Source organism: Stegodyphus dumicola, chromosome 12 (assembly GCF_044657685.1).
Source record: "Stegodyphus dumicola isolate Sdum_Otavi_A_Nest chromosome 12, ASM4465768v1".
Taxonomy (NCBI): Eukaryota; Metazoa; Arthropoda; class Arachnida; order Araneae; family Eresidae; genus Stegodyphus; species Stegodyphus dumicola.
Genome location: NC_140779.1, coordinates 23,202,643 through 23,224,628, shown reverse-complemented (window position 1 = coordinate 23,224,628; position 21,986 = coordinate 23,202,643). Strand labels below are relative to the sequence as shown.

The 21,986-nt window shown below is 34.7% G+C and overlaps 1 protein-coding gene and 1 pseudogene across 10 annotated transcripts in view; one reads left to right on the top strand and one right to left on the bottom strand.

The window, feature by feature from the left end:
• Positions 1-21,986, bottom strand: part of LOC118198476 (plexin-A2-like) — a 1,098,378-nt gene that overhangs the window by 73,591 nt on the left and 1,002,801 nt on the right. The window lies entirely within an intron of this gene.
• Positions 1,277-21,918, top strand: LOC146993513 (eukaryotic translation initiation factor 2 subunit 3, Y-linked pseudogene; annotated as a pseudogene). Its single transcript, XR_015044326.1, has 2 exons — positions 1,277-1,403; positions 20,244-21,918. The product of XR_015044326.1 is annotated as a eukaryotic translation initiation factor 2 subunit 3, Y-linked pseudogene (transcript).

Sequence of the window (21,986 nt, the reverse complement as noted above, 5' to 3'; positions counted from 1 at the left end):
TACTTTCATCAGCAAATATAACTTCATTCCAGTAATCAGAATTCTTATTTATGTTGGATTTTGCGAAAGCCAGTCTGAGTTTTCTATTCTTTTCACTTACGAAGAATTTTTTCCCGGCTGCTCCACCGTGATATCCAGCAGATCGAATTACACTTCTAATAGTCTCAGGATTAACAATTACTTCATGTAATGCTTGTAAATCAGCAGCAACCTTAGGAGCACTCATTCTTGGATTTTTTTAATATTTCGAACGATAATTCTCTTTATTCCATTGGATAGCTTTGATGGTCGGCCAGGTCTTCTTTTATCCTGAATCATATGATTCTTTTTATCTCGTTTAATGATCTCGAAAACTGTTGAATGACTCAAGTTAACTGTTTCAGCAGTTTTTCTTATAGATTTTCCCACGTCCAATATGCAAATTAATAGCTAATTTTCAAACTTCAGGCAAAGTTTCTTTTCGTTTAGCATTCATGGCTGCACAGAGCTAAAAAACACAGAAATTCCAAAACAAAATGGAGAGAAATACTGCAGACGATTTTATAAATTATTGCCAATTGCTTTTGAATAAAACTAAAAACCCCAAAAAATATTTTTATTGTAGTACGTAGTAGTATCTAATGGTGTCCCATCACTTACGTGAGGCATTTTTTGCTCCATTCTAAACAATTGCATTTTTATTAAATTAATATTTTAATATTTTGAGAAAATGTATGTTACGTAATAATTGTTACTAAATTTAAGTATGAAACACACCCACAAAAAATGTTTACATGATTTTAAAATTTATTTTATTACAGTTTCCTTTTGTAAAGCACAAGTGTCCTATCACTTTTGTGAGACACTGTATTTTAAAGACATATTACTTTTGCCTCTGAATTCTTGCGTTAAAAAAAGTACATCGAGAAGGGAAATGTACAGCTAAGTTCCAATTCAGTTTCAAATCGTACTTTAAACGGTACTTACGGTTTAAAATAATCATTCTGTAATACAGTGAATCAACAAAAATGCAGTATTAATTTTGTTACGTCCAAATACATTAAAAAAATTGAACCCATATGGAAGAGCGGAGTTAAAAAATTATCTGATAATACAAAGACCACAAGTAACAGTAGACTTGGACTTTCGAATTTGATCTTGAGTGGTTTTTTATTACGTAACTACGCTTGAATGCATTTAAGACGATTTATTAGTTTCCGGCTTCCCCGCTTCTTTGATTAATGCGTCTAACTGACACGAGGTGGCGCAAAATGATTGCATCATCTTACTTGTAATACATCCATACCATGGTGTAAGAATTCCATACAATATTCTGCTGTATTTGGATGGATGGAGCGCAGTCATTGCAAGGAAAGATTAACACTCATAAAACACTCACTAAAACGATCTGAAATTCAAGAAAGGTAAGTTTTCTGCTTTTGTAATGAAATTACGTTTTCTTTTCTTTTCCGAGCCATTTGGAATAAGATATCACATGAATGCCAGTAACTTAATAGTTCCGTAGGTCGAACTACATTACAGAATTAAGTAAATTACTGAGATTTACTGCACACATATATTTTATACAGTTTACTAAAGAAATTAATCCAAATGATTAATTAAAATGGTATGCTGATTGACATAGTTTTTACTCTAACTGAATCATTAATTTACTTGCAACCTAGCTTAATTTTCTTCGTTGACAATTAAGAATTATGTGATATAAATACAAGTCGCATGTAATGCAACGACGCAAAATTCGATTTAAAATATCAAAAGTATTACATAGTAACTGAACTACGATTTGCATTTATAATAACAACCATTATTTCTTTTGTTTACATTATTTCTGACTGTATAATCTTTATTGCTTCATTTCACACACTTCTAAGCCCTCTAAATTTTTTTTCCTGCATATCATTTCAATAATTTTCGCAACCGTAAATCATTTTTTACTTAAAACGAAAGAAAACTTTATAAATCTGAAATCGAAATTTCACTAATCACTTTTGCAGTTCACTGGATAACGTAATTTGCATATAATATTATCAAAGAAGGAATGCTGTCTACTTCATACAGGAAAACTGTTAAAGAATTTAATATTTACTTAAATAATTTAAATAATTAACAAGCTTTAATTTAAAAGCTCAACAACTTATCTTTAAACTTATAATCTGAGAAGATGGGTTTCAATGATCAACCAAAAAAACAAAAATGTTACATGCATATAATTACACATTTTAATCACTAAAGGAATAAACATTTCACAGAATGAGGTAATATCCTAGATTATGCAAATTTTTCATCGATTGATGCAGAGTTAACAAACAAAAATAATAAAAACCTTATCAAAATGTTTCAATCTATTAAGAGAACAGGAGGTAGAACATCGATCTCAGGCTATGTCTAATTCTTTGCATTTTACACCTGTTTTATGCATGTAAAGCAGAGAAATCGTTATTTTTTCGTCGTCAAGCTTGCCAATGGCAATGATTTCAATAGCGTACAGTTAAGTTAGGCAAAACATGTTGTTAAGAATATATATTAAAAAAATTAGCTTGTTGATCATGATATTTCGTATCATTAAATTATAGGTGGCAGAAAAGCATATGTAAGTACAAATTAGCATAAAAATGTGAAAACTCGTATGCTAATAAATTCTAAAATTACAGAAGAGTTAAAAAAACATAGCAGCAGCCTTCAAACTAGTGTTCCGCCGATCCCCGGGGTTCAACGAGTCAAAATAAAAATGTGCAAAGAAAATTATAAAGCACTCGCATTGACTATTAACTAAAAATATAGAGATAAATTTAGTTATTTTTGAAATGGAAGCACTTCCCCAGTCACTATATAAAGCAAGGATAAGTGACACTTGGAGGTCGAGTTAATGCTATTAATAAGTATATTATGTTAAAATTTTTAATAAAAATACAATACTTTTTTTTAATTGTCTTTACATAAAATTCCTCTAACATATTGATTTACTTTAAATATTATTTTAAGATCTATTTTTTAAGTGTGAGATGAGGCTTCCCGAAAAAAACCTTCTAGTTCTAGTGTTCAATGAGTCGAACAAAATTTTGAAGATCACGGGCATATAGCAATAATTCGTTTCTTTTTCATCGCATTTGTACTGCCTTGAAAAGCCCTTACCCCCTTTTTACTTCCTTGTACGAAGTAAAAAGGAAGTATTGTAATCGCGAAAAGTTTCAGGCAGCATATTTCAACGAAAATATCCATTTTGACCGCTATCGAATGCAATTTAACGATGTTTTTGCGTGATATCTGTACGTAAGGACAGAATGAAATACTCTTTTCCTTCAAAAAAATTATAAAACTGCTTTAAAATGAATTCTGAAGAGAATTTTTCGTGGCGTCTGTACGAACGTATGTACGTACGTGCGTATCTCGCATAACTCAGAAACGAGTAGCCTCAGAACGTTGAAGTTTTGTATATAGGACTGCTATAACATGTAGATGGGCACCTCGTATTTTTGTTGCAATCGGCTGCACCAAACGTATATAAATATATTTATATATATATCCACTCTGTTACCAGGCTCAGTGATCTGTTTCTTTACTCTTATATGTTTGTAAATACAGCTGTTCCTCCAATTCCTTGTTGAAATGGTATGTTTTCTTTCTTTTCAATGGCCCTGGCACATCATTCATGTTGACACACCCCACAAAATATACAAAATAATTAAAATGCTATTTTAAAACTCCGCAAATATAACGCTGTTTGGTAGCCACTACCTTGAACTTTTATGAATGGATTTCAAATGAACTGATGACGCAGGTCGAATGGATGATTCATCGTCTGTGCAGACGTGCTGCCGCGGCAACTATCAACACAAATGCTATGCCCCTGTACGTGAAGTGTAAATATATCTTTAACCCCGCCTTTTTATGGTTGTTTTTCACATTAGGATTATAGTTTTTGTCTCGTATTGTGTCTGTTGAGTGCCTAAAGAGACGACTGTGGGCAACTCGACGCCCGCGAGCCACCTGCAGGACACCACTGCCCTAAAGCGAAAAAGATTCAATTGCATTTAAAACCATCGTGAATTGATCCTTGGCCATTATGTTTAATTTCGTGCTGAAATAAGTATTCAAAAGGGGGGGGGGAATTTAAAAAAAAATTACTGTAAAAAACAGTAAGTAAGTGAAGAATATATAACGCTGCAAAAACGAATAAGGCTGATGGTACAACATACAAAATTATGAACAACTATGAAAGGAATCAAAGGAAACATTAGAAGAATGGTTGCTACCTCCGAACAAATAAATTATTTGAGTTACCAGCTTTGAAATTACTATCACCGTTTTTGGCGATGTTTATGTTTACCAGGTTGTCTGCGGTAGTGCTTTTTTTTAGGGGGGGGGTTTAAACCATCCTATTTCTAGGCTGTAGTCTCTTGGGGAACCCCTCCCCCCCGGAAAAAAAAAAAAAAGGTTTTCTTGGAGAGCGGGAGAGGGCTCTTAAAGAATTTGCGTCTGATCGCTCTCAAAATCGATACATTTTTATTCAAAATCTATGCAAAATAAGGATGTTGTTTTGCCTAATTTTAAAAATAACATCGGTATATTTGTTTTCCAATTCTGAGTTCCCAGTTTTGTTCGAACATGCACTGTACGAAATTAATATATGAAAATCCCAATACAGGTACTTCCCTCCGAGTTTTCAGTCATAAAATTTCAAAAATTATCTTAATATTATGAAGCGCTTTAAACTGATGATTAATGCGGATCGTTCAAACATTCAGTATTGTACAGTAAACTGAAAATATACGCACACGATTTCTAAGAGAAAATAAATAAATCCTTCAATTTTCTTTCGTGACCAGGGAAAGCTTGGCGTTCTATACATTATTGATACAAGTAGCGATGGAAGTTTGTAACTAAGAACACTTATTTAGGCTTTACTGATTTATTTACATGATACCATACTCAACTCGATACGTGTACGGCATTGATCAGTATACCTCCACGGTGATGATCCCTGTGGTCCAAGTTGTCACGTCTTTCAGCCCATAGAACTAGTTCGCTGAATGTTTAATACTCTCAACATTCTGGATTCATCCGTAACTCTTATTTTCTTCGTGCATTACGATAAACTTGTTGCTTGAATAATGTGCCTCGTGGGGGTGAGAGGGAACGGAGATATCGGATTTCCGTATGCCCCGTTCTAAGGTCCATTTTCTTTTTCGCGATGAACACGAAATTCCTAAAAAAACGCCTACATATTAATGCGTTTCTAATTAGGTAAATAGATTGTGCTCAAACCTCCCTTCCCCAAAGTTGTTGAAGCGTGGTAATTTCGATAATAGTGCAGAGGTTTGGTGTAATGATGATAAATCATGGAATAACTTCTGGAAAAAAAAAAAAAGTGTTATATAATGAGGAAGAAAAATAAGTCGCCCCTATTCCTCACATTTTTTTTTATGAGAGAAGAAATGTGAGGAAGGAAAAGAGCGTTAGAAGGGTGTTAAAGGGGCGCTCCAAGAAATGAGTATATATAAAACTTTCCCCCTTCCCTTAACAAAATATAAAAATCCGGTGTTGGACACCACATGACTTCCTTGTATGGCCTATTAAATTATACACGCTTTTTTCTGCATTTCATTAAAATTTATTTTGTCGTATTTCATTAGAGATATATTTCTCATTCAATTAATTCAGCTCTTAAACATCTTTATTAAAAATTGTTAAACACAGAAAAACATAAAACACCAAATACAGTTTAAAAAAAAAACAATTTTTTAAAGTTAAAATTACGCTTTCTAAGCAAAAACAAGCAATTCGGCCAGCGGGCAAGATTTTTCGGTGCACAAAATTGAAATATGCACACACGATATATTTTTGGTCTCACTCGGCAAAAAGACATTATAGGTGCAGAAATTGACTTAATTCACTATTCTACTGAGTTTCAAATGTTAACAAATGGCGGTTCGTTAGGTTTAACTCGCTTCTTAAAACTTTTAATTTGTTAATAATTTTACAACTATTACATGCATAAAAACTTTAACCGGAACATAGAAACCAAATAATGCACAATTTACCTACATATAAGAATAAACGAACTAAGTTCACCCAGCTAGGTAACAGAGCGGGAATATTATATATATATATATATATGGCCTTTTATTCTTCCTACTACTAAGGACGATTTAAAAAAATATTTATTAATTTTAATTTTCGATTCCTAAATTTAAGAAAATAAATGCGTTATATAATGCTGAATACTAGTTTTTAAAACTTCTAGTTTTTCTAGTAATATAACTATAGTTGTATTCATTTGAATTATTTAATCTGTGTGCATAGTGTTGCGTCTAGTTTAACTTATATATTAAGTGTATGAATGTAGTCTGTCTAGTTTAACTTATATGTGTAAATAGTCTGTCTAGTTTAATTTATATGTTCAGCATATAAGCAGTTTGTATGGAAATGGTAAAAGTAGAAAACTAGAGTAAAACATGATTTTTTTAATATTTCGTATTAACTGAAATTTGTATTTTTTAAATAAAAATTGTTAACAGAAATATCACAATTTATCGAATAAATTGCAATCCATGAACTCTTACAAGTATCCGATTCAATATCCGATAAAAAGATATTTTCTATTTTGTTTTCACATATGAAAAGGCATTATTTTATTGCCATGACGATTTAAAATTCAACAAAATCAATTAAAAAAGTGCAGTGAATTTTAATATCGGCTCTTGTCGCTACTGCAATACATAAAGTTAAAAACTCGTTGCTGAGTGACGTGTAACCGATTATTTGGTATCGAAATACGTAATAATATATTGCTTTAGAAACACATTTTAGCTATTGTGATAAGACTGCGAATATTAATAAAATTATGAATAAAATATATTAAAAAATAAATGAATTAGATACATTATGGTTTAAATACAAATACCAAAAATAAAGCTACAATAATTTCAGTTTGAAAAATAAAGATTTAAAGTGATATTGAACGCAACACTGCTTAAACTGTTCATGTACCAGGCAGCGTGGATGGTAAATTAAAGCCCTTATTCCCATGGAATGGGAACACGTGCACCACGCTATTTTTTAATTGTTAAATCAGGCCATTTTAAACGCTGACTATTTGCAGCCTCTCATATTTTAATTTTTAGTATTTTAATTATTGTATTGTTGCGTGCGTACGGGTTCGTTATGAAATGAATGCACAAGTCCGATGAAAAATGAACAAAAATTTATTATTATCACAACAAAAATGCTTAAATTTTCTCAAATTATCATGCAGTATTACAATATCTCACAGTAGTTTTCTTTTAACTACTCAAATGTCCAATAGAACGTAATTCAAAACAGCTAAAGAACGCTAATCCGCGAATTCGCTACAATCAACAACAGTAGTTTTCTAAACAACAACAAACTAAGCAACTACTACAAACTGAGATGTTTTCCTCCTTTTATAAGATTTTAAAATCACGCGCTAGAATTTTCCAGTACTTTCTCGAAATCAAAAAGAGATATTTATTTATTTAATGCACGCGCTCTTGTATTTTCAATTTTCCGGCTTAGCTTTCTTTTAATATTCGTCACGCGCTGCACTGCGCGAGAAATAAAACCATTTAATTTCTAATTGAACCAACATTAGCTTTTTAAATACCAAATTCGTAACACTGCCCCCTTCCCAAGGACTGCACGTCCCGGGCAGTACAATCCCTGGACAGGAAGCAAAACTTACAACTGTGGCATAAATGCATTAATAAGCATTACATTACAATAATAAACAACATGAACAATAAATGCAATACATAAAACAAATCAAATGCTATCAAATACAAATCAAATACACATTTAAAAACAAAAATGGACCATGGTCTTATACTATTTACAATTATTTACATTACGTACTATGGCCATAGTAATGAGCTAACCTGTCGTAAGAGTTCGAAGACTCACGGATCCGAACCATGACGTCATTTAGCCTGTTTAGGATTGTGTGCGAACCATCCCAAGATGACTGTAAATCAGGCCTGACTCCTTTTCGTCGAATCGGGTTCCACAACCACACCTTGTCTCCTTCGTTGGATCTATGTCCAGCAGCTCTCGTGTTGTATCTGGTCTTCACTTTCTCCGTCGCCAAGTTCACTCGCTTTCGTGCGGAACGGTGCATCACTTCAAAACGGGCCTTGACATCTTGGATGTGTTCCTCAGGCGATGAAGGCGCATCCGTACGGCGATGAAACAGGCGGTCACAAGGCAGACGAAGGTCTCGACCGAAGAGCATCTGAGATGGAGAATAGCTGGTAGTCTGGTGTTTCTTTTCGACCCTAGCATGATTTCGACTGTTTCTCGAGCTGGTTCTTTCGGACAAAGCGTCGGCATTTCCAGGTGAGGATCCCTTCTTAGGATGGATAGTCATGTCTTCAGATCCTGAAAGCAGTTTGTTGTTTTTCAAGTCTAAGGAAAAATTGTATTTCCTTAAAAAGTCCAATCCGAGTATGCATGGATCTGTAATATCCGCCACATATGCCGTGTGATGGTAGGCGGCACTTCCAAACGTGATGTTTACGTTTAACTTCCCAGTTATGTCGATCTTGTCACCAGACGCAGTCTGAAGGGTAACACAGGATGGCGTCCAAATAAGTTTATCTTTAAACTGTTCAGCTAAATCTTTCCTAATGATGGTAACATTAGCTCCTGTGTCAATGATCATACTGCAAGGAACTCCATCGATATTCCCATTGATGGACAGTCCGTTATTGTTGCCACTCACTGTATAAATTTTAAGAGCTTTAAAACAAGGTTTTTCACTATCTGGCAACCTCCGTTCCTCGATATGGTCACTAATTTGTTTACTGCGTTGTTGCTGGGAAATGGTCTTATTTTCCGTACCTCGGGGTCTGCACTTTCTTCGTATGTGGCCTTCAACTCCGCAGTTCCAGCACTTTAGAATTAGTTTCTTTTCACTTCTGTTCCGTCTCAAGCCACTGACTTGTCTGGTAAAATCATCTGCTTTATATTCCGTACCCTGGGGTGTTCTGCAATTCCGTCTTAGGTGACCTTCACTACCACATCTCCAACACCTTAGAGCCACTTTCTTCTCGCTCCTACTCCGTATCAAATCTTCGACTTGTCTGGCTAAATCATCTAAACGAGCCATCAGTTGATCCACTGGCTCATGGACTCGCACAGCTCTAACTGGGTAGCGGTCTCGACGAGTGGCTTGCTGGGCTGCCTCAAATTTCATGGTGTACACTAGAGCACTTTTTAAATCTTTTACGTCCGCCATTCGTAGAGCTTTCTGTATTTCAGTATCTCGGATGCCGTCGATAAAGTATTGCAAGGACAGGATTTCCCTTGTTTCTGTCGGGCATTCCGAAAAGGCGAGATGGGACAGCCTTTCAACATCCGCGGCGAGCTCCTGAAGTGTTTCGGTAGGCTTCTGTTGACGAGATTTTAATTGGAGCCTGCTGTAGTCTTTTAAACACTTCTCCCCAAAGCGCAACTCCAAGGCGCCGGACAGAGCTTCGAAATCTAACCTTTTGTTTTCGGGAAGAGTCTGAAGGATATCCGCTGCGTCGGCTCTTAGAGAAGCGGCGAGATGACAGGCCTTAGCTTGGGAATCCCATCCATTCGCATCCGCCACGATAGAAAATTGTGTCTTATACACCTGCCAGGAGGTCTTCCCATCATATGTGGATAGCTTCAGAGGTGGACGAGCAGGCATTGGTAAGAATTTAAAATCATCACTCCTGCTCCCTGCCGACGCTACGAATTTCTTTAAAGTATCCATTTCTTTGGCAACTGCAGAAACTCTCTCATCAATTTCTTCTTTCACCGAAGAAACTCTTTCTTCTATTTCTTCTTTCACCGAAGAAACTCTTTCTTCAATATGTCCAACTTTATTTTCAACTGCGTCAATTCTGCCTTCCATAGCTTCAAATTTATTTTCTATTATGCAAGTAATTTCTCTTTTCATTTCTTCTTGACCAGCTTGAACGGCTTTCATTTCGTCCTTAACGGATTCCTGGCCCAATTTCATTTCTTCCTTAACGGATTCCTGGCCCAATTTCATTTCTTCCTTAAATGATGCTTGGCCAGCTTCCATCTTTTCTTGGAATGCAGCAAAAGCACTAATGAGCTGTCTCAATTGTTCTTCCATCGCTCTTGTTATTGGCATTCAAATCCCACTTCTGACACCAAAAATTGTTGCGTGCGTACGGGTTCGTTATGAAATGAATGCACAAGTCCGATGAAAAATGAACAAAAATTTATTATTATCACAACAAAAATGCTTAAATTTTCTCAAATTATCATGCAGTATTACAATATCTCACAGTAGTTTTCTTTTAACTACTCAAATGTCCAATAGAACGTAATTCAAAACAGCTAAAGAACGCTAATCCGCGAATTCGCTACAATCAACAACAGTAGTTTTCTAAACAACAACAAACTAAGCAACTACTACAAACTGAGATGTTTTCCTCCTTTTATAAGATTTTAAAATCACGCGCTAGAATTTTCCAGTACTTTCTCGAAATCAAAAAGAGATATTTATTTATTTAATGCACGCGCTCTTGTATTTTCAATTTTCCGGCTTAGCTTTCTTTTAATATTCGTCACGCGCTGCACTGCGCGAGAAATAAAACCATTTAATTTCTAATTGAACTAACATTAGCTTTTTAAATACCAAATTCGTAACAGTATGTTAAGATGTTTTATAAAGCCCTTATACTACATGGAATGGGAACACGTGCACCGCGCTATTTTTTAATTGTTAAATCAGGCCATTTTAAACGCTGACTATTTGCAGCCTCTCATATTTTAATTTTTAGTATTTTAATTATTATATGTTAAGATGTTTTAATTTAGTTCAAAACCATTCGAATACAATATTAAAACAGTACAACTTTTCTTTGGGTCAGGTTTCTTTGGGTAGATAAAGAGATAAAGGAAGCTTTTATTACAGAAATAATGTATACTAGATGAATCCGCGAAAATCTTCTTTCTCCAAAAATATAGTCGTAATTTATCCTAACACACATATCATATCAAGGATTATGATGTCCTAACACAGGGCTTTTTGAACGTTTTCAGTCGCGACCCTTTTTTATTAGAGATTTTTTCGCGACCCCGGGACCCCATAATATTTAGGAAAATTTTGTGGGCATTATTTTATTGCGATGAGCATAAGCCTCATAAGCATTGCGCAAATCCGACACACGCGTGAGTGAAAAGGTCAATTTTTTACGTGTTACTGTAATATACTATTGCAGTTTTAGGTCATTAACTTTAATTTGTAATTTTAAGACATAGAACAATGTGAAAATTTTAAATAAGTAACAGATGAAATGACAGCGTCACGTGCAAAGCAAGTAAAATGAACGTTTATATTATAAAAAGAATGCGTCCAAACGTTTTCGTTTTTTCTTTGTCTGTACTGTCTTATCTTTATCTCTTTTCAGATATATTGCGTAAAAATATTTGGTAATTGTAAAATTATTATAATAAGTTACAAGAAATATGAAAACTGCTAAAAGTTTTGGCTGCAGATCCCGCGACCCCCAAAGAAACTCTGTCCTAACACATAGATACGTTTGTTAAACTGCTGTTTTTGTTATGCTAAGTGGAACTGGTGAAATGAAACAATAAAATAAAATTTAAAAAAATTGGGAAAGTGGATTGATTACAGTATGAAAATTTCGATTTACGGTCTAACACCTCGGCTAAAAACTAAACCTTCGATAATAATAATAAAACTGACATCTCATCTTTGTATTTAAATTCGGTTCAAATTTGAAACAATTTGAGCGAAACGGTTAAAACAGATTTAATATGTTCAGAATTAATCCCCAACTATTTCAACTATAAAGCATAAATTATCTATTTTAATCTAACTGTTCCGGAGAGGAAAATAATGCTTCATAGTAAAGGGACAAATGAAACTCATTGTTATTTTATTATTCCATCATAAATTAACGATCGCGGAAATTGCACTTACTCAATAATAATAATAATAATAATAATAAAATCTGAAATGTTTCAGATTTTAAATTACGTCCAAAGGGGCGTTTTTTAACATTTTGTGTGTTACCTTTCTTTATTAAATATCATGTTCCTCACACTTAAACCATAAGATCCAGTGCAACAGCAATATCGCAAAATAGTTTTAAAACGAGCATATCTTTAGAATTTCCGATACAGAGACGCACGCGCTGGAGATAAAAATGTTTTTTCTGCACAACGTTGCCATTGCTCGCTTTGAAATCCTTGAGTTTGTTAATCAAAAATTCGTCAAAGTTTTAAAAAATAGGAAATCGATCATAAAACAAATTTCAAATTTCAAATTTGGTCTTCCACATGCTCATATTCGTTGGAGGATTACGTTATTCAAAATTCGATGACTCTATGTACCGTTGTTTTATCACAATACGAGAAATATACATACATTTATGCAGATTTTTCATTATTTAATTTCTTCAAATATAATGCAGGACTCTAACATTTTGTGGCAACAGTTTGAAAAGTGAACCGACATTTATGAGTCCGACGCAAAATGCCAAAACGAAACTAATAGTCCTTCGGGATTCAAATCCCTTTGGACTAAAAAGGACTTAATCACTTAAGATAGAACTATGTTTTTTTTTTTTTTTTTTTTGCTGGATCACTTGGTGCGAGGCTTATATACAACAAATATTTCTCGCAAGTGGCATGGCAACAATTATTTTGCCAAAATATGAAAGTCGCTCATTCTCTTCGATGTGTTAATTATTAAAAAAACAACGGTTTTATTTATTGAAAAATAAAATACCGTCCCTAAATTTGTGTAACTATATTATCAAAGTATGAGCAAGGAGTAGATTCATGGATTGAAACCCTGATTTCTTACTCGCGCAGGCCATATTTAGAACCATGCAGCTTTTCCGTCAGCTCAGCATCTTTTAATGTATAAAAATCCAATCTATCAATTTTTAGACACATGCAAATTAGCATTCAAAGCTATCGAAATATAATTCTACAGTCCAAAAGAACTAACAGTGGTATATGGTTTCATTCACATTCCCTCTTCCACAGGCAAGAGGCAATTCTTATTTGTTTAAAATGACTCCCGAAAATGATGTCCTCTACTTACGGAATACGGAGAATGACGGTTATCTAATATCCTTCTCTTGTATCAGACGCCGCTCTCTTTCCCCTTTCAGACACGTGCATCTCCCCTCGGCAGGGATCGAACGCCCAAAGACCAAGATGATGAAAATGGGGTCTTCATATCATATTACTTAATATGTCTCAGTACTCAGAAAGCAGTCCTCTTATTAACTGGATGAATATTTTCACCTTTTCATAAAAACAGAACAGGCAGTTAATACAGCTGTCACATTGAGTCGATGGATTTCAGCTTGCCCTAAAAGGCAGACAAGTTCTTATGCACAAACGTTTTTAGGCTCAAAGAGTATTTACTCTGGATGAAATTATATTACTTGCATAATACGTATATAGACAGCGAAGGAAAGAAATAAAAAGCAGGTCCCTCCTTAACCTAATTGGGTCCGACACCTAACTCATTATATGAAAATCCATCATTTTTATTCTTCACATGTTGTTACTATATGGCACATCAAGAAGCATATGTTTACAATCTCTAGAACTGAACGAATCCATCTTTAAGAGTTTGTAAAGATTGAAATCTTTTTGTTTTGAGATATAAATTCAATTTGGCAACTCTTCATAAGCAAAATAGTTTAACTTTTAGATGGTAGTATGTTATTTCGGTAAAATTGGAGACTTGTTGGTTTGTGTCATGAAAATTCGTCAGTAGTAATGCCGTCGCTTTCTTGATGATACAAAGATTTGTAAGAGTGAGTGCATAAAACCAATCAAGCATTGCCGTAAAGGGACATCAGTGTTTTTCATACTTCCTTTTCATTGGTTTATTTTATTGCTACTTCTTTGAAGCCGTAAGATTATCGCGTGTTAATATTTCTGAAATTTTTCACTGTAGCTGTAATAGTTCGTATGTCAAACAATAACAATTTTTTTTTTTTTAAATTAAGGTGACCGTGAAACTAAAATCTTTAACCAACAACGCTTTAACCAATAACGCTTTTTTAATTTAAAATTTGTCTATCTGCTGTTTAAGTAGTCTCTCACTTAAAAAGTAGCCTTTTTTTTGGGGGGGAGAGGGTTACTTCTTCACATTCACAAAGACGAATTATTCTTCTCTGATAACTATTCATTTTAAAAAGAACTCCTCTTTTAATATTTCTTGCTATTCCTCGTTTGTCCTTAAATGCTTGATGTTGTGGTCGATTTTTTAATATTTCTTGCTATTCCTCGTTTGTCCTTAAATGCTTGCTGTTGCGGTCGATTTATTCTTAATAAATATACTGGGTATAGCAAGAACTGATGTATTCGACAACTTTGGTATTCTTTTGATTCTCAGTAACCTTTTCCATCGGAAAAATACAAGTCCTGGATATTAGTCAAATCAGTAACTATTTTTATGTTATGCTAGTCGAAAATACGAATTAATATAGCCATTAGATTTTAAATTACTCAAAATTAAAAGCACTCGTATTCATTTAGAGAGAAAGCATAAGATCACATATTCAAGATAATGAATTAAAGACAGAATTAATTATTCTTAGAATGAATAGTGATACATTTCTTATACATTGGGAAAGATTAGGGCTCCTTTAGCGTGTATTAAATCTTTCAGATAAACAAAACTTTTTCGCGTGACAGAAGCAAATATCCCTTCCTTCTCCACGTCTTCAATACATAATATTTTCCTCAATTTCGGAGAAGTGCTATAGGGGGTTAAGAGTTCGTACGGTTTGGCTATGTACACCGCGCTCCAGTCTTCCCCGCTATTACCCCTCAAGCCAGAACAGGCTGTGTCATTTCCAATCAGATTCAGCGATGCGATAGCTGCAAAGCTAAGCCCGAACCAAATGAAGAACTTGTTGAATCTCCCGACAAGACGACGCGTTGTCATGACGACAGGCCAAGATGGCGGCTGGGGGAAAAGACTTCAATTCACACAACTTCAATGGCAGCGGTTCTGTTACTTCTGGTGATGGTACCTACGTAGCCTCCAGGCTATCTCGGAAGAGAGTGGAAATGCTGCTATCCGAAAGACTCCAGAAATTTAATTTTAAAGAGTTTAAAAATACAGGCGAGAGACAGTCTGATTTTGAAAGCCGTGATGCGTGAAACTAAGTTTCATATCAATGAATCCAGTAATACCAGGGTAAAATCATGTTAGAAGGATGAGTAATATTAAATATCCTTTCCCAAGAAGTTACCTGGTGAGATAATTTTGGAACAGTAATTCCTTTATATTCTGCGAATGCAGGTTTATTATTATTATTATTATTATTTAAAATACATTCTACATGCTACACGAATTTTTTAAATCCATCGAATAACAAAGCTACGCAATGAAAAAAATATAACGGCTTTTATATTTAAAAGTTTTGAATGATGTTAGCTTCATATTTTGCGTAAAGTGGCACGCTGACTTGCTAAGCTTTAATAATTCAATATTCAAGCGATATTTCTGCAAGCAATAGAAATAGTTATGTTAATATAATTAGGATAAAGCGATAGAAAACTACTGCTTAGGAAGGAATACTTTTATTGAAAACTTCTTTAAAAGCGGATTAAAATTGTACATGACGGAAATCATGAAAACACATGAGTAGGCGAACCATTCCTTAGTGAATTATACTCAGGACAAAATTATAGGGCGGTGCATAAAATGCCATGCCCTTTGCTTTGTTTATTACACATTTATTACAATGGCATATTATAAATGAATGCATAGTTAAATGTCTTGAGCATGGAAAGTGAGTTTAGTGCAGAATGTGTTCAAGATGTCCACCGTTTTGTTTCACTACCTCTTGCAGGTGAACCTTTACATTTGTCACAACCCTCCGGCACACTTCTTCCGAAATTGCTGTGCACAGCTGTATGGTAAGAACTCTGAGTTGCGCTATATTTGCAGACTTTCTTACGAATACCTTAATAAAAAATTCCATAAACATTACATCGATTAATATCCGGGCTATGCAGCGTCACTTTCTTCCACCTTTGTAACAGACCGATGTGACGCTGCAATCCGCTATCGATTCTTCTTTTACAATAGTGAATGTTATACAATATGACCACGAAGCCCATCTTGTACCAACGCGTGCAGGAAAATATTTTTGCGTGGTCACCAGACTTCCACCTTTGTAACAGACCGATGTGACACTGCAATCTGCTATCGATTCTTCTTTTTCTTTTACAATAGTGATTTCTTTTACAATAGTGAATGTTATACAATATGACCACGAAGCCCATCTTGTACCAACGCGTGCAGGAAAATATTTTTGCGTGGTCACCAGACTTCCACCTTTGTAACAGACCGATGTGACACTGCAATCTGCTATCGATTCTTCTTTTACAATAGTGAATGTTATACAATATGACCACGAAGCCCATCTTGTACCAACGCGTGCAGGAAAATATTTTTGCGTGGTCACCAGACTTCCACCTTTGTAACAGACCGATGTGACACTGCAATCTGCTATCGATTCTTCTTTTACAATAGTGAATGTTATACAATATGACCACGAAGCCCATCTTGTACCAACGCGTGCAGGAAAATATTTTTGCGTGGTCACCAGACTCTTCGTTTTTTCAAAAAATATTACAAACTTCCCAAATTACAAAATTCATAAAGGGTATTTCAACATTCAACTGGCCGTTAATCATCATCTTGCAAATCGCTATTTAGTAGCAAATTAAGAGTTTGATACTAACTTCACCTGACATGTGCCAAATTTTTCATAAATGAAAGTATCCAAATACACATTTTTATCATTCAGTGTTATTAAGGGGTGACTGAAAGGTACGACAATTCATGCGTCGCCCCGTACCATTGATTCCGCGAAGACATTCCGCTACTGGCGAATCAAGAAAGAGACAAATAGCGGTGGGCTGTTATACCAAAGAACGTCTATGTAACAATACATATTCTTTGGTGATACCACGGCTGTTCGTAAACAATCTTAGAAAAGAATGCTCGTTTTCACTATTTATTTTTGATGTACTTATATTGTTTAAAACTTGGCTATTTAAATATTTGTTTACTCATTTCTAACATTCATTTTATATTTATTTATTGACATATAATATAGTTTGTTTTTCTCGTAAATACAGAAAATAGTTCTCAATTTCCAAAGTGGACTGAAAACCTGACAAAATTCAGAAAGGGTATTAAGAAACAAAGTGAATGTATTTTATTGTGAAGAATTTTAATGCGCTGCAAAAACACAGATGCTCTCAAACAGTAAAACCGAAATATTCGTATGGAAAAGGGACGAATGATATTCATCTGGATTCTTATTTTTGAATATCATACGGACAATAACTATGCCAAAATTTCTATATTACATCTGGTCTTTAAAGTGAAAGAAAAAAATTACATAATTCTGATGCTCTTATTTTTTTAAAAATTTTTATTAATTAAATTACATATTTATTTGCACATTTTATTGCATAGCTGCCAACTCTCAGGTTTTTTAAGTTTTAGATCTTTATGGAAAATGTTTCCCAGAAATAAATGAAATTTATTCCATCGATGGAACTTAAATTGTGCAAATTCCAGTCTCCCACCCCTAATGATTTTCAGCATATTTTTTTTTTCACTGAATTTTATTTGATCTAAATTGTCTCAATTTACTGCATACATTTGAACAACTTTTTATGAAGATTCAACCGATGTTTAATTAAAGTTAATATTTTTATTTAATTTTATTTTACATCAACTTATGGTGCATTACTAAGCTTATAGCATTATATCAATATAAAAGGTGTAAGAAAATTAATATATGAAATTAGTCAAATTGTAAGGTATTTCTCCCGCCTTCTTAGCATGCCTGTGCAGTGGTCAGCACACTCGGCGCCTATTCGAGAGCTCCGCGATTCCAGTTCCGGCGATGGCATTGCTCGTTTTTCATCTCTCCTGCTTTCAAAAAATAATACTTAATGTCTTTACAAAATGTAGAATAGTTAATCAAATATTAATATATTTTAGTACTACATTACTTATTTTTACTTTGTTTAAGAGTACTTTGATAAATAAAATAGTTCCTTCCTTACTCGGGATTTTCTCAGTACAAAAGGTATAAGAAAATTAAAATATGAAATTAACCAAATTTAGAATAGTTGATCAAATATTAATATATTTTATACCAGAATCATATTTATATAAGAACTTCAATAACCATAACCATGTATTATAAATTCAATTTAAGCCAATTTGAAGTTGTTTTGCAATAGCGTCACCGCCATTTTCGCCATTCCGAAACCTTCTTGATTTTTTCATATTTTAAGGCTTGGCAGCTATGCCAAGATCTTCGAAACAGAGTAAACCTTCGATACATTTTTTATTTCAGATTTTTCCATCAGACTGATTGCATTTTATTTCAGGTAAATATTAGTTTTCTTTTTCTGACTCTGTTGTTACAAGAATTAAATGATGTGCGTATGACCTTGTGAAACATTATGCATATGACGTAGCATGAGCCATTGAATTTTACTTGAGCATTAAAAGAGATGAAGCATGTCAGTGGTGTGAAATTGCTACGACAAACAATTCCATCCGTGGCAAACCGCTATTCAGACTACTGCTCAATTACGTACCTTCTGCAGCACTCCAGTATAGCGTTCCTTATCGACCAGAGCCAGCGCAAACAATTTTTATCAGTGGCGAAGAGAATGGAAACCAGATAAGACTCCAAACAACGGAAATTGCTTTTGTGCGGCAGACAGCGAAGGAAATTTCCGTTCCAGATACAAACCAGTTATGAGAAGTCCAACAGAGATTACACATGTCACGGACACTGCCTTGAAAAGCAACGCAACACGAAATGAAGCGTGTTTTTAACTCGGAAATACGATACGAGAAACGCGAGAACACTTGGAGGGTACAGCGGCTCCACAGATACTGCTTTTCGATATTTCAGTTGCATGTTTTAAGATTGGTGCGCGTTGTTTTCAGGGAACAGGTAAATATTTCAGATAAGCAGACAGAAAATGCATTCTTTTAAGTAAATGAATGAAATTTATTTTGCTATTTTAATAACAATAAACTAAAATAGTGTACAAATTTTGCAAGTAGAATTTAAAATTATTAGATTTTAAGAGTAAAGTGCTTTTAGCATTGTCTTTTGCTATCCATGTTTTATTCTTTGTACTGAAATACTATCAGATCTTACCGTTTTTCTCTTGCTATAACAAATATTTAGTAGATTTTCGTATACTCGTAAAAGAGATTATGTTATTTTTTATGTGCTGTATAAGCTCAATGAAAATGTGTGAATGATTCATACATGTTGTTGCACATGTTAAAACTTTTTTCCCCTAATCTGCAATTTTTCTGCCTTAATACAGCACTTCACCAAAGCTAAAAATACCTGTGCATAACTTATGTAAAAAGGTTGTAAGGATTATGTTAATTTTATTAACAGCTAAATTTTGAGTTAAACTTCTTTCCTGTCAAATTCTTAACTTCAACTTACTACTTCCGGCCAGAACGTAGTTTTAGAATTACTTCTGAATACATAATGAGGAGGAGCGAAGTTTAAACCGCGAAGTTCGACTTGCTGAGTTCGAGAGAATCTGTTCGAGAGTTTCTGATTAGCGCGCGTCCGCCTTTTTGGCTACTTTCTCTCAAAGCTGTTATTACGCTCGGCCGTACTCAGTCCCTTGATAGCTTCGCAGTCATCTCGTGTTTAAGGGGTCAACTCCATTAAAACTTTAGCTTCGGCTATATCTCTTTAGTTTAGGAAAAAAGTTTGCATGAAGTATTCAGATAAAAGAATTGTACGGTGACTCAGTACACTACATGAACTTCATATCGCAACATTTTCAGCAATGAAATACTGAAGATGCATACACTGGTAACCCTTCTGTACAAATTATTACTAGTCTCCTGACGGTCAGCTCGCGGCTAAGCAGTCATTTTCCTCCTTCCGTAAAAAATTACAGCATAAACTGCAACTTAAATTTTATGTGAAAATAGTACTTCTAACAGTATAAGTATATCATATATTGATACAATTTGCCTGAATCCCATTTGCCAACAGTTCCATTTCGGATCGCCACGTACAACACGAATCAAAAAGATATATCATTTTGAAAATATGTACGACAGAAATTAATATGCTTACTTATTTTATATTAGATTTTCATTAAATAATCTAATTTTTTTCCTTTTTCTTTTCAAGGCAAAAAGTTATCTGAAGCACTGAGAACTTCAATATAGGTTCATCAATCATTATGGAGGATAGCCTGCAAAAGCAACCCCATCTTAAAAGGCAAGACTTTACCAAACTCAATCTTAATGAGTTGTCACCTTTGACAGAGGAGGTGATGAGCCGCCAAGCCACCATTAATATCGGCACCATCGGCCACGTAGCCCATGGTAAATCGACTATTGTGAAAGCCATTTCCGGAGTCCAAACCGTGCGGTTTAAAAATGAACTGGAAAGAAACATCACTATCAAACTGGGCTACGCAAATGCTAAAATTTATAGGTGTGACAATCAGAAGTGTTCGAGACCCAGTTGTTACATATCAGCTTCCAGTAACACGGCAGATGATTTTGCTTGCGACAAGCCAAACTGCGGTGGAAGATTCCGGCTTCTGCGGCATGTGTCATTTGTTGATTGCCCAGGACATGATATTCTAATGGCGACCATGTTGAATGGTGCAGCTGTAATGGATGCAGCTCTGCTTCTCGTAGCAGGCAACGAACCATGTCCTCAGCCTCAGACATCAGAGCATTTAGCTGCCATAGAAATCATGAAACTGAAGCACATTGTAATTTTACAGAACAAAATAGATCTTGTGAAAGAGTCATATGCGAGAGAACAATACCACCAGATCCTACAATTTATCAAAGGCACGGTGGCTGAAGGTGCACCAATCATACCAGTTTCTGCGCAACTCAAATATAATATCGAAGTTATCTGCGAGTACATTGTGAACAAGATCCCAATTCCCATCCGAGATTATATTTCCCAACCCAAACTCATAATAATCCGTTCTTTTGATGTCAATAAGCCAGGAAGTGAAGTGGAAGAGCTCAAAGGAGGCGTCGCAGGCGGTAGCCTTTTGAAAGGAATACTGAAAATCGGTCAAAAAATTGAAGTGCGCCCAGGTTTAATAGAGAGAGACGAAAACGGAATTTGTAATTGCAGACCAATAATCTCACGGATCATCTCATTATTCGCTGAGAAAAACGATCTAATGTACGCTGTTCCAGGAGGACTGATTGGGGTTGGAACTAAAATCGATCCTACTCTTTCTAGAGCAGACAGATTAGTTGGACATCTGCTTGGTGCTGTCGGTAGTCTTCCAGATATCTTCACAGAACTGGAAATTTCGTATTTCCTTCTCAGACGACTTCTTGGTGTCCGAACGGAAGGAGACAAGAAAGGAGCAAAGGTTCAAAAGCTAACGAAAGGAGAAGTGCTAATGGTAAATATTGGATCATTGTCCACTGGTGGTAAAGTTTTGGCAGTAAAAGCGGATTTGGCCAAGGTTAGTCTCTCGGCTCCTGTCTGTACTGAAATTGGAGAAAAGATAACACTCAGCCGCAGGGTTGAGAATCACTGGCGACTGATAGGATGGGGGCAAATTAGAAGAGGTGTTACTATGAAATTGAAGTCTTAAAACGCCGCCATATGAGAAACAAAGAAATATGCATTTCTTAACCAAAGATCGGACTACATTCTATAAGGGTAGACAATTTTAGAAAGCATTGCAATGAACTATTAAGAAGAACGATAATAAGAACTATGAATGATAAAAACAATTATTTGGTTTATATATTAATATATATATATATACAATTGCAAATAATCAGAATGCAATGGAAGTTAATAAATATTTTTTAGAATTTTGATTTTTTTCATTTAATTCTATATTATCAAACATTGCGTTTTTACAAAAAAGAAGGGAAGTAT